This window comes from Leptonotus elevatus, chromosome 3 (genome assembly GCF_054856555.1).
Source record: "Leptonotus elevatus isolate MCC_2025b chromosome 3, RoL_Lele_1.0, whole genome shotgun sequence".
NCBI classification, from domain to species: Eukaryota; Metazoa; Chordata; class Actinopteri; order Syngnathiformes; family Syngnathidae; genus Leptonotus; species Leptonotus elevatus.
In genome coordinates, this window is record NC_141241.1 from 23,153,291 (window position 1) to 23,168,889 (window position 15,599).

The 15,599-nt window shown below is 38.4% G+C and overlaps 1 long non-coding RNA gene across 1 annotated transcript in view; it reads right to left on the minus strand.

The window, feature by feature from the left end:
* Positions 1 to 6,428: 6,428 nt before the first annotated feature.
* Positions 6,429 to 15,599, minus strand: part of LOC147177467 (uncharacterized) — a 43,069-nt gene continuing 33,898 nt past the window's right edge. The window contains exon 6 of the long non-coding RNA XR_015094303.1: positions 6,429 to 7,211. This is a non-coding gene — a long non-coding RNA (uncharacterized LOC147177467). The remainder of the gene's footprint in view (positions 7,212 to 15,599) is intronic.

Below are 15,599 nucleotides of genomic sequence, written 5' to 3' on the forward strand. Positions count from 1 at the left end.
AAGTTGTGTTGAATTGTGTTAATAAAAGCATTTTTTTTAAAGTACAAGGCAAAATGGTTGCTCGCTGAGATGGATAAAAAAACGGATGGATTTTCTGATTAATTTGTATTCCACAAATGCAATATTAATATCAATACTGTGTTTCGACTAGTGGGTACATAGAACATATTATTATAAATACTTTTTTTAAATTCTTGAGTTAATCTTTAACTCATTCACTCCTAGCCATTTTCACTAAAGCAACCCCCTTCGCTCCCGGCTGTTTTACTGGATTTTAATTGATTTTGCAAGGCCCACAGAATATTGTATTCTATTGCTATAAAAACATGGAACTGACCAAAAGAAAGATTAGAGTCTCTTCTTTCATCAGGAAAAAAATTATATTTGTATCTGTTTTGCAGCAATTAGCATTAGAATATAGCTAAGTTATCATCAATCATTATTCACAAATCTGTTTAAAACACTGGGGAAAATAGCTTTTTGATCATGTAGCTCAGCAAATAAACTGCAAAAAAAAAATATATATATATATTTGTTTCCGTTTTGCAACAATTAGCATTAGAATATAGCTAAGTTTCATCATTATTCACACATCTGTTTAGAACTGTGGGTAAATTAGCTTTTTTCAACATGGCCCTGGTTGATCTCTTTTGCTCTGCTGCCACCTGCTGGCCGTTTTTCTAATAACTACCATTTCCTCAGTTCTCTGCAGTTGAAAGGCTGCATCAAAGCTTTCTGTGTGCTCCAGCATAAAAAAAACAAAACAAATAAAGTATAAATATGTCTTTGGGACTCTTAAAACATTTAAAATAGAACGTATTTACACAATTTTGGGAGCAAATGAGTTAAAGAGAAGTTAATATTGGAGCTGGCCAGTCTTCTGGAGTGTCTTCTGTGGCAACAGCAGTAGAGCTGTGTTAAGATGTATACCTGTACCATGCAATAGAAAAGGGATACTGACTGACTGGGAACCACGCCCACTTCATCTAAATGAAGGTCAGTTATATAAAATACAGCACTAAAAATAAAAATGGTCTCTTCCTATGTCATGACAACATTAACAACTAGTGACCACTTTTTGCGTATACAACTGTCACTCAAGTATGCAACGTGGCCCAGAATGAGTGGTATGGAGAGAAATGTGCAAATTAAAATGTAAAGCTGCTCAAAGCACCATCTTAATGAAATCCCACATTAAGGTGAGCAAGAAGTCAATGTGCACTGGAGGGAAGGAGGGAAGGAGGGAAGGAGGGAAGGAGGGAAGGAGGGAAGGAGGGAAGGAGGGTGAAGCTGTGCCTCCTGTCTCATCCCTTTTTCGACGCTATTATTACCCTGCTTATCTCTTCCCACACAATTTCCTCCTCGATATTTCTCTTCTCTTCCCGGCTGTCTGTAAAAAGCATCCCTGACTCACGTTGCTTTTCCTTCTCTCCCGTATTTTGTTCTCTGTAAGGTCCCTCCTCCTCCTCCGTTCTTGTTTTGGTCGCTTCTTCCGCTCTTAAGGTGCCACATCTGGCAGCTCCAGACGAGGCCTGCCTGGCTGGAAGTGGGAGAAGGGGAGATAATCGAGCTAATCCCTCCGTCATCCCGGAGGCTATCACGCTACTCTGTGACCCCCTAATCCCTCTAATTCCCTCACACTCGGCAGTCAACCTCGCTGTCAGACACATCGGGATCCTTATCGCCAGGCAAAAGTGTGTTTGTGTGTGACTCAGTGGCTTCCCTTTAATCACTGTGTGGCCTTGCGGACTGAATGACCTGACAAATCTGTGAGCGGGACTCAAGCAAATGGATAAACAATCTGCAGACATAACAACAAATACATTGACAGGGAAAAAGGTCTTCCTCTAGCTTTTGATTTAAGGGCTGTATGACAAGGTTGTTTATGTCATTCACTCTTTCTCACACTCCTTTGTTTGTGCGTGGGTGAGAATGTATACGTGTGCAATTATCTACAAGTACAACAAAATCAATGAACACATTTCAGCTGCGGCTTTGCTCAGGATGGCAGGAGAGATTTGAAGAGACACAACAGCTCTAATTTTGTTTTATTGTCTATTGCCAACAGTTGTGCACATCATCATACATATTGATGATCAGTGTGCTCCAGGAGGAACTGGAACAACTCGACTTGTTTTGATTGCAAGGAATGTGGCATATAAACCAGCCATTGCTCCTCCATTTGTGTTTAGAATGATACAAAAAAGGAAAGTAGTTTTAGGACAAACATGTAATGCTGCCATACCGACATGAGGAGAATAACTATTTTTGTGGACAGCGCACTCTTAGCATGTTTGGGAATTTGCCAGACCATGTTGGGCGTTCCAGGGACCTGACAATTAGGTGGCAGAAAGTAGACTAATCTTTAGACCAGCTAAAAGTAGGTCTAAATTGTGGCGCAGGTGAGTTTAATGTGACTTTGGTGGACTTGATCAAGGTGCAGGCAGACAGACTCTGACGTATGTGGTGGATGCCATCGTATTTCATTCATAAACATGATAGCATGCATTAAACTCTCAAATGATGTAGTGTTAAATTGAGTTAAAAATCTAGTGTTCATTATTTTGAGTTACTGGGTGTTGATTTGGGTGTTATTTGAACACTCACAGTAAAGAAAAAGCTCTACGGGTGGTGTTATTTCAGCGAGTCAAACTCATTGACTCCAGGCTGAAATAGCTTTTGCATCCGGGCTCTTTTCTGCGACGGCAGCTACGTTTTCCCCTGGATTTTAAGGACAACTCTAGGTATGGATTATTCTTTTTTTCTGTAAAACTAAAAACAAAGTAAGAGTGGCATAGCTCAGGTGGTGGAGTGGCAGTCTCCCGAGCTGAAGGTTGTGAGTTTGCTCCTTATCCCTTATGTCACTTTTTTTTGAATAGACTAGTAAAATTTGGTCAAAGTCTCTCCTTGCAAATTAAAAAAAAAATTCTGAGTGAAAAATCTTTAATAGTTTTTTTTTCATGGGATAGGCAAATTCTCTTGCACACTCTAAAAATACTTTCAGTAGAAATTATTCTGAATATTTTACTCTCTTCCAAGTGTAAATTTTACTCTGTTTAGAGTTGGACCAAATAGACTCTGTTTAGAAATGTACTCCACTGCAATTGGCTGGCAACCAGTTCAGGATGTAGCCCGCTTACGGGGCGGTGTGGATCAGTGGTAGAGTGGCCGTCCTGCAACCCAGAGGTTTTGGGGTCGATCCCACGCCATTGAGACCACGCTGAAGTATCGTTGAGCAATATACTGAACCCCCAGTTGCTCCTGATGTGCATCATCAGTAGGTGAATGAGTAGCACTTTGAGGGCTACTTGAGGGTCCTTGTAAGGTGGAAAAGCACTATATAAATGCCAGCTGGGATAGGCTCCAGCACCCCCAAGATCCTTTTGTGAAATAAGCGGTTAAGAAAATGGTTGGATGGATGGAGAATTTATCCCACACACATCTCCTGCATTGAATTTAAAGGGAACGACAATCGGCCCATCAACCCAAAAAACAAACAAAAGAAAGGCAACTCCACCTATGAACACAGTAAGGCTTGCAGTGGGTTAGGGTAGTAAGAAAGTAGGACCCCGTGCCTTTATGGTCCTTGCTTTGTACATAATCCAAACTGGAAAGAAAGAGGGCCTTCCCCAAACTGCCCAATGGAGGATATTCACTACTTTTGTCGTCAGCGTCTCCATCCAAGGGAGCTGAAAATAATGCCTGCTCTCACACCGACTTTTTCAATCCAGCGTCACCAGTGAAATGTGACATCTGGTGACACTTCCTCCCACTGCCATGACGTCTCAGCGGGGCTGTGGCAGTGATGTGAGCGCTGGCATTGTGGCCAGTGCGAGAGATTTAGGCGAGGGAGACAGCTCATCAAGCTGGGGAGCCAGCCAAGCGGAGTGTGACAAATCTCCATTTACCATCGGCGCACGGGGGCAAGAGTAAAATTAGAAACTCCGTTGCCTCTAACTCCCCGCTGCTAATTCCATTTCGTGCAAATTAATAAATGTTTTGTCCTCCTCCCCCCAGGTCCACCCCCGCGCTCTCACACCCCACCCTCAGCCGTTCTCCTTGACGAATTGCATTATCTCAAGGAAAAGAAGATGCTCATACACTAGTAATGAGACATTGTTAGGCAAATCCCAAGTCGGTTCCAGCATTGTTTATGGAATAATCGCCTGATTATCAGCTGGGAGAGAGAGAGAGACAGAGAGAGAGAGAGAGACTGCTATTGGCCTCGGGGAAACTCACAACTTAATGTTGTTTCTCTTTACTTATCATTATTACTGTTTCCGTCTTGACAAGAAAGCACTCCTGATAATGTGGCAATTCATTACATGAAGTGACCCACTTGCAGGAAAACAAGCAGTATGCTAATGGCTAACTTGTCGTGATCTCCTTTGTGAGAAGATGTATTTCTCTTTGAAACCCGAGTTATTTCTCTTTGATTGTGATCCTTTATAAATATGAGGATCAGAGTGTAAAGTGAGTCTAACACTGTCATTTTGAAAAGTGATGTAAAAAAAGAAATATATATATATATATATATAGTCTTTCTTTTGTAATTTTCACATTTTGTTTGTTTTAACTTTAGCATCTGCTGTTGTACTTTTTTTTGTTGAGCATGATTTGTGACAATATTTGAAAAACGACCTCATGTGTCTTCATACAGAATATCATGCTTGCACATATGACTCTCAGGTGAGTTGACAAGGCAGGTTTCAAATTTACCCATGCTAGTTGTTGCAGTAGTTCATCCTGTCAAGAATGGTCAAAAATGATGACAGTTGGTCAAATTCACATATGGCAACAACAAGCCACGCAGCAAGAAATATTGCATGTTTTATAATTGTACATTAAAATAAAAGCACAGTCATGTTTTATTTGGCACAAAATGTATTCAGTCACTAATTAACAATATGTTGATTCTTGTAAGTTGGACTCCAACTCTATAAATGTTTAAATAATGCTAGTGTTTTAATGATTTTAGTTTCATACACCATTAACAGTTAAATAATTGGATTAGAAATTACTTGAACTAAACTACCAAGGTGTGATAAAAGAACGAGGAATCAGGAACCTTGAATCAGAGACGGAGGTCAATTGGGTTCGAGACATCAGGCAGTTACTGGAAAGTTGTGCTTTAATTACTCTTGACAATAGCCCTGCATTCTATGGATAAATATAATTGATTGACATGACTGATTGATTCCTAATTGGAAATGGAAAATGCAGTAGTTTGTGAAACTTCTTAAATCAGACTTCGTCCAACTTTCCATAACACAAACCTTCAATGAGGAAAAGAAGATAAAGACAGCAAATTATCCACCAACACAAGCTGTGACCTGATAGCGCACAAAGCAAGTATACTTGTAGAATGCACCGGCAAAGAAAAGCTGAATAGATCGATGCAGAAAATCCACCAGCTGGCCTAAATAGCAAATCAGTCGACTCAAGCACCCATCAAACACTTTTTGACTTCAAAAATAAAAATGGAAAAAATTGCTTGGTGATGTTGCCGTTTTAGAGCTCTTTTTTTAATAGTACAAAATGAGACTTCTGGCCTCTCACCTATACAAATGCATATTGAGGGAACAAAAACAACAACCCAAATGCACTCTAAAAACATTACTGACTATTGTCAGTCTAGAAAATGTGTAAGCTGTAATGACTGTGAATAGAAACAGAAGTGTCCTAGTAGTTTGTCCAGATACTGTGTGCATGTGTGTGTTTATTTTTATTTTTTCATTTTGAGATGGCAAGAATCCAGTTTCATGTCATTCCAGAAATCAATTATTTCCCCTGACGGGTCGGGTTTGACGATCGCGTTCCATTCTATTGCCTGGAATCTGGGAAATAAATTTGCGGTGGTTGCACCTCGTCCTTGGTGTTCATTTCGTCCGTGCTGATGATTTGAATTCAACCTCCGGCTCCCAAACAGGTGTCGGTAGGCAGAAGAGCCAATCACCTGACAGGAAATAGAGCAGTGTGCGCGTGCCTTAATAATTCAATATAAGTTCTATTTGAATATCGTGCTCGCTGTGCTGTTTGCAGACCATCCCTTGGGCCACAATAGTTATTAAGGACAGAAATTATATATTCATAACAGAGGATATTGCTGCTTGTTTATTTATAGCTTGGTTGCATATTTTTAGTAATATTTTGTTAGCGGACTCCCAAGCTGTCATCGTTGTGCTCTCTGGTGCTTCCTTGTATATACACCTCATATGCCAACTTTTCAGGAGAAAATTTGTAGGAAATGGCCACATTGGACTTTCCCATGATGTTACACAGAGAAAAGGATATTTGACTCATTGAGCCATTTTCAGCAGCAAAAAGTTAATATTTTGACCAGAATGAATTTGGTAACTTTATTATTTTCATGTACAATTAATACCTTAAAAATACTCTTTTTTTTTCACTTGCTGTCGACTGAAAACGGGTTTGATTGGTCGTTAGCTACTTCCTTGGCACAGGTGATGTAATCTTCAGTCGACAACAAGTGGAAAAAATACATTTTAAAGTTATTAATTGTACAAGAAAAATAACTAAGTTATCAAATTCATTCTGGACAAAATATTAACTTTTTACTGCTGAAAATGGCACAATGAGTCAAGCATCCCTTTAAATACTTCCTAAGGTGTGTGTCTCTAATTATCTCAAGCATGTCAGATAGTGAGAGAGATAAAAAAAAAAAAGTGCATGCATCTTCTTATATAGGCATGTAAACTGCTAGCTGCTAAAGAACAAGAAAGGTTCTGACACCATTCGCTCACCGTATGTTTGCAACCACTTATGACTCATCTTTTACATACAAACAGTGACATCTGTGTTTTGAGAGTGATTAAAAGAGAGGAAACATCCTTTAAACTGGCAGCTTGCCAGCATGTGTCTTCATTTTAAAAGCTGAGCCTCTTGGTTATGCTGTGTAAGATAGTTGAACTTCAAAAGCTTCAAGTTGGCTCAGTATTGATGACTCAATCAGCACGGGTCAGTGGGTTTAGGAGTAGAGGGATGCCTGAGCAGAACTTAATCTCATTCGTCCTTTAAGTGAAGGATTTGGGATGAATAAGCAGGTGCAGGAAAGCTATTAGCGACCACCTTCCTGAGTTTGTCATCCAGCAAGGGCAGAAGGGCCTGGAGCATTGCCAGCTAACATGCACGTTGACATTTGCAGGAGACACGCACGTTGACGCATGGCTTTTTCTTCACTGCAAAAAGGACTGTAGAAAATGTAAGAAAAAAAATATTGTAAAATTAGAAAAATATTATTTCAAATAAGCACAATTATCTGCCAACAGAACAAGAAAAATGTGAAAAATAAGAAAATAATACTAGGCCCATACCAACCACTGCGGTCTTGAAAATAGTATTTTCAGACTAAAAACAAAAAATGTTTTTCAAGCTGTAACAAATAGAACTATTTTCTTAAAATGCATGAGTGTTTTTTTTGTTTTACGTTTGGATAACTTAGCCTGAACGTCAAGCAGGGAGGTAACAGGTCCCATTTTCTTTGTCATGACCTAGCCAGGAATTGAACCCACAACCTTTAAGTCTGAGGGTAAGCACTCCACCACTAGACCACTGAGCTGGTACTGAAAGAAGGAAAAATGATCTTAGTAAATATAACGAAATGAACCATATTGCACTCGTCTCTTTTCATACTTGTATTTTTTTTCATTTATCTTATTACTAAATTATGCAAAATCTTCAAATAATAAAACTCATGAAACCCCAGTTCAGGGCCTTTGATGTTGGTTAGTTGTCATCTTAAAATGTGGGAAATGCTTGTTTTAATCCTCACAGTACTTAAAACTGGCTGTTAACACTCAATGCCAAGACTGCTTGATCAAATAAGATAATTAAGTAATAAGTATCTTAAAATAAGCACAATGATCTTGCCTGACAATTTCATTTTAAGTCAAAATAACTTGTCAAATCAAAATAAGCAAATTTAGGTTCAATTTAAGAAATTATTGTTTTTGCAGTGTTTAAGTTAAGTTACTCAAATGTGGGTGTGGTCCTTATTTAATTTCTGACTTATATTTTTCTGCTTTTATTTTCACTGTTATTTATTTATTAATTAATTTTATTAGGTGAGTTTTATTCCTCCATACCCCACAACCCATTAACATTAATGATGACACCCTCTTTATTGTTGCAAGTTAATTGCAGTAAAACAATGATCACTTGTCATCTTTTTGTTTTCGTCTTTCAAGTTTTCAAGCTAATAAGTGAAAACGGCAATGAAAAGTAGGTTTGTTTTGGGCCTTGACCAATATGGCTTCCTGCACACAAAATGCTGTTTATATGTTTTAAAACTTGAACAGATAGTGTTCAGTGCTAACAAAAAGGATGATGTATGTAGTTCCAGAGGTAAATATGATCGCAAGCGTGGATGACAGATTATTTTTACATATTCAAATATTGAAGCTGACATGAAACCATCATAGCCTCCCAAAAGTTAATAAAAAACATGGCTTCAACTGTCTATGAACTCTGGAAATATTAGAAAAATAGTCTCCATATCGACATCTTCTAAACTGTCACAGATGTGGAAAATGTTCCTTTCCACAGTCCATAATTAGTCCCCGGTGGGAACATAATTAGGAAAGAAGCTACGTTGAAACCTCCAAAGTGCAGACAATAGTTGAAGGCTGACATCAAGAAGATAATGCAATCATGTCTATTAGTTCAAATGAGTGATTGAGTTTGTGCTATGAATTTAATCTGAGATTTGATTTATAAGGATGGACAATGAGTTACCACGTCCGGTTAACAGTCGAGAGGGTCTACGTTTGACTTGCACCTTCGTCCTTAGCCTGTTCCACTCGCCATCTTATATATTGTATATGATCGTATCTAATTGTATCACTTCCGCAGCGTCGCATCTGCACAGATTTGTGTACATTCCTTAAGGTAATAAGAAAACAACCGGCCTCCGACCATGACACATCACAATACACGCAACTCCTCCATTAGCTTCATATGCAAAGCACTTTATCAGATATGAGTAAAACACGCTAAAAATAATGAACACTCTCGTTAAAGTAATATGTCTAATTAGAACACAGTTTCCATGGAGAATAAAGCCAGAGTTTGCTCAAAGCAATTGATTGAAGCAGACAAACATTTGAAGAGGTTTCACAGAGGGGGCAAATGCATTTCTGATGATGTTGTTTTTGTTTTGTTTTATCAGACGCTTTATTTTATACTACTGAGCACCATTTAAGCATAATCCACGATGACAAGTGGTTGGGATTAAAAGGCAAATATCGCACTGCATCATCAAAAGTTTTTCCCACATAGAACATCGTGGAATACGAGAGCACAACTTGAAAGGATGACGATGGTATGTTAGTTTTTTTTCTTCTTCTTTTTGAAAATGATTATTTAAAGATGGCTTTGGGATTTTCTGCTCTTTTGCTCATTTTCACAGGAAACTCAAATGCTACTCATGCACTAACATTTTGCAGCTGGTCATTTAGTTGTACTTTAGGAATGTTTGTTGTTTAGGCATTCCGTATGAGAGTTCAAGGGTTAGGACTGTAAATGATTATAACACAATCCACTCCGTGATACGAGTTGACTTCCAAGTTGATTTAATTTTACGCACAATAATGTACCATCATACAACCTTTATTAACTGTACAGGTGAAGTTTTATGTAACCATTTAAACTTACAAATTCCCTGCCCTCTTTCTGCGGATGTGACGTCATGTGAGCATTATGTACGTCAAGAAGGAAATGTGCAGTTTCATTTTATGGCCACAGGTGGCAGTAGCAATTCGAAATACAATTTTCTGCATTCAGTGGCTTTAATGTTGCAATGTTGTTCCCCCCACCCCCAATTTTCCCCTCCCTGAAGAGTTGTTGTTGATTTTTTTGCCTCTTGCAGTTGTAAATAAAATGTTTGTTCTTAATCTGTTTTGCATGGCTAAATAAAGTTTAAATAACCCTAACCATTAACAATACAGTACACGTAATTTAAATGTACCCAAGAAGCCTGGCACACGTGATGACAGTAAATGCTGTTTCAGTAATTGTTTTCCGAATGGTTAAGTCATGCTTTCCTCACACATCCCCAATACATGCTTCTAAATCAGGCTAAATTTAGCCATTTTTCATCAAAGTCACTGGAAACGTTATCCTCGACGATTAATAGCAAGAGATGCGTTAAGAATGATTTTCCTTTACCGATCTGTATGGAAAATGGGCATCATAAATGTTATACCTGCTAAACTTCGAGCGAGCAGTTCCCAGTTTTTGTTTAACAAGTCATTCACCACAACATAAATGACAAAGAGAAGAGTTTTGCAACTGCAATGTAGTAATGAGATAAGCTAACAGTTAGCCTAGCTTGTTTTATGTCTTCGATCACACACTATCAGAGCAGTTGGCAAATTAACACAAGCTGAGTTGTCATGTGCAGAGGTGGCCAGAATAGCCAAAGATTGTACTCAAGTAAGAGTAGTGTTATTTCAAAATAATATTACTCAAGTAAAAGTAAAAAGTAGTCAATGAAAAAAATCACTCAAGTACAAGTAAAAAAGAATACTCAAGTACTGAGTAACAGTTTTTTGTTTTTTTTGTTTTTACAAAATAACACATTAAGGAACACCAAACTCAAGTTTCCAAATCTGTTTTTCCACTGCTTTCATTTCAACAACCTCAGTTACTGCATAAAACATTTGTGATGATTTATGTATTAAATCTAAGTGTACTCTGAAAATATTGTGATCGCTAAATTTCTGTAAAATACCCATCCAGCAGAACAATTAGAAACTTGTACTTTTTCGCCTAAAGCTTTTATGTTTGTATATGCTATCATTGGTACATTGAATAAAACAGATAAACATTGATATAGTCTAGCCGGGCTCTGACATTATGGAGTCAATTGGTTATCAGTTACTAAAACTATCTTTATCGCTCATAAGGAGTGAGGCATTTGTGTGATATAAATATTCACAAAAATAAATGAAAACACCCTATATAGCCTGGACATAATTTGAATTCCTTGTATGATAATAATAATAATAATAATAATAATAATAATAATAATAATAATAATAATAATTAAAAGTCCACATTATTTGTTATACAACTTTTTAAGTAGTGAAAATAATTACTTTGCCTGTTAACAAGTTACTTTTATTATGAAGTAATTAAACTACTAACTACTACTTACCTTTTTTAAGCAAAATATAACTAATTACTTTTTTAAAGTAACGTTCCCAACACTGGTAGTGTACCCCTTGGCAATACAATACTGTAGCACAGGTGTAAACAACTCTTAGACACCAACAAAGTGAAAGCCAATACACACTATCACATTGTAATCAAGCAACTCAGCCTTTGAAATATCCTTTTAATCATCTATAATTTATGCAGATTTGTGGTGCACTACAGCATGCTTACTTCCCATTAATGGTGAAATATGGGGAAATGAATAAATAGTTACTTGACTCAATACATGAATAATTTACAAGTTAAAGATCACACATACATTAATTACCTCAATAAAGCATGTGAAGTACACGCAATTTATTAGTGAGCAGCATTCCTGGTAGTATTCTTTGTAAAATATGTTAAGAAATTGTTATCATAAAATGCTGATTTTCTCTGAATAGTATAAAGTGTAAAAACCCCCTCAGGCGCCGCACTCTGTCTAATTGGTCCCTGTATTACTTTTTACTACACATCCCTTGAACATTTGTTGATATAAATATACTCTATTATGAGTGAGAGATTACAGACTAGCCAGTTTTAGTCAATTAATGAGCTGAAATGTGGTTGCCTAGGTAACACTGGCTTTTTGTGTACAACAACTGTAACTATATTAGTCTCTACCACCTCGTAGATATCAACCTGAGACAAAAAGTATATTGGTATGCTTGCAGTGTAAATGTTTGAGATCTGAAACACAAAATCTAGGGGTGTGCCCGAAAAATGTATTCTCATAAGAATCGCGATTCTCATTTAGTACGATTCAGAATCGATTTTAAATGTCCCAAAATCGATTTAATTTAAATTATTTTATACTGTCTTGCCTTTGTCTGTGTGTGCTTTTATTTGGAGCGCTGTTCATGTTGTACCAGATTTGGCCACTTAGGGGCAATGTGGTTCCACGCGGTCTAATACACAGTTAAATTGTAGCCGCATTAGAGATTAGAGGAAAAAAGTCACGATCAATCCAATAAAGGCTTGGGGTTTTTTTCAGCGTAGAGCCGTTCTTTTGAGTGATAAAAGTGCCGCGAGTAGCGCGCTAATTAGCATTAGCAAGTCAGACTGGAGTATATCATTACAAATCATTGCACATCTATAAATTGAAGCAAATAGTCCTTGTCTCCTCCCTTCAGCAACCTGAAAAACAGTCTTTCTTTTACGGCTCGGTCGTCCTGTATCCTTCTCTGCCATTGTTGGTTAACTTTGAAGACACACGCGAGGAGCTAGCTACAGTAGGAAGAAGCTACGCCGCCCGCCGCCGCACTGGTAAACACTGTTACGCTAGAGACCTACGCAAGCTACGTACTCGGGGCACATACACAAGAAGTGTAATTGACAAGCCAGAAGACAATCAATAACAAAGCACCTTCGTTATTGATTGGCTAGAATCTAACATTCCCCGCCATGCCCACAGTTTTTGAATATATATTTTTTTGTTAACCATAAGTACAGGTCTGTTACAAGTTGATAAAAATGATTTTTAAGTGAATCAGACAACTTAATTTGTAGTAAAATCCTCTCTAATAGATAGTAGATAATGTCTAATCATGTAGGCTATTGAATATCTAATAGTGACCACGTGTTATTAATCATTTGATGCAAGAAAACCTATTCTGTTTTGGATATAATCTATTTAGATGTTTCAGTAATGATTACAACTGATCCTGAAGGTAAGCAGGAGTCAATCTGTGGGATGGAGGAATGGAATAATTCCAGCGGGGGGGGGGAAATAGCAACTTTGGGGGCATGGAAAGCATAAACACAGGAAATTATTCATAGCCTCAAAGCTGTGTTCTTCACAGGCATGGCACTAACACGGAACCAACGCGAGCAAAAACACACACACAAGCTCCCACACTTGCTCGTCTTTGTGCAGCAAGCTTGGGAGCGACGTCTCTGGAGTGCAGCTCAGTCTTCCACTCTGCTCAATATTGCATGAGCCTCCGCTCAAGTTGAACCCGGCCTTTTGTTTTAGTTAAGCAGCAAAATAAATAGAGCACAGCTGCAGCATCATAGGGACAATTAAATAAAGAGCAGAAAGAGGCTTCAGCAGACATTGTTGAGCTAATCGCGCTATGTAGCCATACAATTACTTCAAAGCCGTTTATTAACTTTAAACTAAAAGCCTGTGAGAAGACAGAGACAACGCATTGTTTTCCGTTAATGAGTGTTACGAGCTCGGAGTATGCTTCGCTGTGATGAGATTGAGTGGGTGCATTTGTAAGATTCCAGAAACAACATGAGGGATATTTGAAATAATAACTGAGGCAAAACATCGGATTTGGAGAAGGATTTATTCTGCTTTGCATCACGACCGGTGGGTCTGCCTCCATTTTTTAAACCACAGCTCGTCTGTCTGTGCCAAAGACGAGATAGCGTTTAATCATACAGTCATACTAATCATACACACATTGATGCAAGAGCGCCATTTTGGTCTGTTTCTCTGAAGATTTAAACGTGCTATATGAGCATTTGCAGAAAGAAAATCTTGGGTACATGTTATTTCTCTCACTTTGTAACAATAAGAACATGTTGAACACTACAATGCTGGTTGGCTTCCAACTTGGTCAATTTTCCGACCATTTTACCTTCCTATCATTCTCAACTGTCATGTGTTGAGAAAAGTAAACCACTGCTTGATAAAAATAAAATAAAAAAGTGTCACAGACACCAGAAAGGTGTTCTCAGAGTGACACGTAAGATTTGTGGTACTGCTGGAAGTAACTCTTGGCAAGCATCTTTGGCTTTTGTGGTTGCTTCATCGGAATGTACTGTTGATGCGAGGTTTACATTACGGGGGCCACAGCAGCCCTGGTTGACCGAAATATAGCGCATTTTAGGATTTTGACCATTTTTTCTCTCTGTATTTTAAGTCTTGCAAAGTTTTCTCACGGTCTATCACTGTATCTGTGATGGGCCGTGGGGAGAAGGGTTTTGCAGTCTCATAGGTGCACTACGCTTCGGACCCTGGTCTACCACAGAAGCCAATATGTTGCTTCCCGAGCTTGTTGGGAGAACCGTGCCAGAATGTGGCAAAATGGGGGGGGGGGCGGTTGCGAGGCAAGAACCATGAGATTCTCGGCTGGCCACTACAATCTGCCTCCAAATTTTGTGACACTCCACAAGCCTGACCAACGCGAGGCTCCTGAGCCATATAAAAATATCCGTACAAAGTACTATAAAATCACAATTGCTCAACATAAATGGACATATTTTTCAGGGAAGAGTTAACTATTTCACGGAATAGCTGGTTAGTTTTTAATAAATGGTGTATGCTTTAAAGCCCTTTTCACACTGAACTTAGTAGGGCTTAGTGCATAGTCAACCCCATTCATTGTGGAAGTGGTGAGGAGCTGGGACCATGGATTGGAGTGTTGCTGTGCAGTGCAGCACTATATATAATAATAATATCATAAACTATACTGCTATCTTGGCTGACTTACAGGTAACGCATGAGGACAATGGAGGCAGCCTTCATATAGTACAATTATCAACAATGAAAAATCCATTTTGTGTCCTACTCCTTCTTAATGAGCAAAGATGAGACTTTCTATTGCAACAATGGATACACATTGTCGAGGTGCAGTCTACTTTTGGTCAAATCCAGTGGAAAAAGCCTCACATTTTACTTCCTGGTAGGCTGCTATGTCAGCACTTCCAAATATGGGCACACTGTCACGTGGCTCACGCACGCAAGTGCTTATGTGGGCACAGCAATGGAATAGATTCCATTCGTCAAGCGCGTTCAAGCTGTTCAGGAGTTTTGGCCTAACAGGTTCACTCTCGAAAACTAAGACCAAAATACAGATATGAAGAGGACCACAGGATGTTAACGTTGCTGAACGTAATGGCAAGCCATTCTGCCTTAGCCTATATGTTGGACATCCTTAGAGTGTTTTAAGGCTTCAAAACTTCAGCGGCACGTCAGTGCATTCCATGCAAACATCAACCAAGGATTTTTCCAAAGGGGACTGATCTTCGCAAGTACAAATTGCTCACTTTGAAAGGTCAGGCAGAAAGACTCAATTGCCCCCTTTATAGACATTATTGGCTGTGAAACAGAAATAATACTTTTTTGTGAGGACAAGTGCAGAAAATGGACGAATAGATGTTGGAACGCTTGTTTTATGGTGGTCAATAACCATTATGTTTTTCGCTCAATTCTTGAAGATTAGACTTACTGCAGTAGATACAAGGTTTGATAGACACTTCTGGCATCCAACGGCAATATGGTAATATGTAGTAAATGCTTCCAATTACACTTCTTTTCATTGGTTGTTTAGTTATACACAAGGTTGGGAGGGTTACTTTTAAAATGTAATCCATTACAGTTACAAGTTACCTGCTAAAAAATGTAGTTAGTAACGTAATCCAAGTACCATAAT